General features: G+C 47.4%; 1 pseudogene; it reads right to left on the minus strand.

The window, feature by feature from the left end:
- Nucleotides 1–415: 415 nt before the first annotated feature.
- Nucleotides 416–1,191, minus strand: LOC133762816 (actin, cytoskeletal 4-like; annotated as a pseudogene).
- Nucleotides 1,192–1,923: the final 732 nt, after the last annotated feature.

The following is a 1,923-nucleotide window of genomic DNA, read 5'->3' on the forward strand; positions in this document are numbered from 1 at the left end:
ATTTACGCAAAAGCAATGCTGTCACCTCCCCCCCCCCCCATACCTTCCACCACCACCACCCCTTCCCTCCGCACACGCCAGGACTGCACCGCTTTCTTGGAGAAGTGGGATGGCATTTGGAGGGCAAGGGGCTTCCTGATACAAGGCATCTGGTGATATTTGGAATGACTATAAAAAAAAAAAGAGTAATGTGCAATCAAAGTCGTTGGCCACATATCAGAACTTTGGGGATGCTCCCTCCAATAGACTACTGTCACCTTCATTGTTCCAATTTTTAAAACCCTGAATCAAAAGCGCCAAAACAAAACTAACTAAATAAATAAATAGAACAGACAACAAATAAAGCTATACCAAGCCCATCTCGTTTTCTGTTCTAGTTGGGTTTTGTCAAAAAAAAAGGTGTAACACCACTGAGTTAACAATTGGCCCAGAAGCGTTTGCGGTGAAAGATGGAGCAGCCGGACTAGTCCTCCTCCTGCTTGTTGAGCCACCTGTTGGAAGGTGGACAGCCTGGCCAGGATACAGCTGCGGTCCACGAGGAGTGCTTGTGCTCAGCGGGAACGATGAACTTGATCTCCGTCGTGCTGGGCGCCAGGGTGGTGATCTCTTTCTGCATCCTGTCAGCGATTCCCCAGGTAGATGGGGTGCCTCTGGACACCACAGTGTCAACGTCCAGGTCCTGGAGGGGGCGACGTCACACTTCATGATGGCGCTGAAGGTGGTTTCGTGAATGCCACAAGACTGTATACCCAGGAAGGAGGGCTGGAAGAGCGAGCCTCCGGACGGCGGAAGTACCCGTTGCCGATGGTGATCACCTAGCAGTCGTGCAGCTCCTGACTCTTCTCCAGGGAGGAGGAAGGCGCATCGGCATCCATCTGGTGCTCAAAGTCTAGGGCGACACAGCACAGCTTCTCAATGCCATGCACAGTCTCCCACTAGGCTGAGGCGGCAAAGCTTCAGCTGTGCTCCGTGAAGATCTTCCCGAGGTAATCAGGTCCCAGCCGTCCTGTCCAGAGGAAGGATGGTGTTTTGGAAGGTGTGCCCCTGGTAGATGGGCATAGTGTGGATGACTATGTGGCTGGAGTCTGTCACGATGGCAGTGGTGAGTCCAGAAGCGTACAGGGACAGCATAGCCTGGGTGGCCATGTACATGGCTGGAATGTTGAAGATCTGAAACATGATCTGGGTCATCTTCCCTCGACCTTTTTTCCAACATATAATAAAATCATTCTCCTTACCTTCTCTCTTTTCCCTTTTGCTTCTCCATAAGCCAAATTCTGTGAATTCTTCATATGTTGCCTCCTCAACAAAATATTTCTTGCCTGTTTCTGCACTAGTGTGCCTCTGAGAATGCCCTGGGTTGAGTAGCTTCCTGGGGTGAGTAGCTCTTGAAGGCTCTCTTAGGGATCCTTTGCCTTCCGTTGCATCCTTCTTCCTACTTTCCTCAAACTTTCTTTCCCCACAAAGCTGGCAACTAGAGTGTAAAAATCCTCATGAAGTTCAGAAAGCAAGAACAGACCTGGCAAAGCCTACCAAAAGTAAGTAAGGACACATGAAAAGAGACCAAACCAGAGGAGTTTACTGAATGCAGAATGGGTCCACGATGGCAAAGAATTCTCCAGTGGTATGATTAGAGCAGGAAGTGACCAGAGGTTTAAAGTCTTCAGAAAAATATGTAGCCTAAAGTGCTATTTACACAATAGAGATCATGCATAAGGCATTCATTGATAGTCAATATCCTTAGAAAATATTCCTGAACCAATAAGTAGTTATATATAATCATAACACTTGCTGAAAGTTGTCTATATTCAGACATTTGTTAAGGGTTTTAAAGACACCTTTCTTTACATCCTGATATCAACCCACTTTATAGCTGATAGCACAAGTCTTTGAAGGGTTAGCAAAACTCACTGAAGGAAATGC

This window comes from Lepus europaeus, chromosome 1, assembly GCF_033115175.1.
Source record: "Lepus europaeus isolate LE1 chromosome 1, mLepTim1.pri, whole genome shotgun sequence".
NCBI lineage: Eukaryota > Metazoa > Chordata > Mammalia > Lagomorpha > Leporidae > Lepus > Lepus europaeus.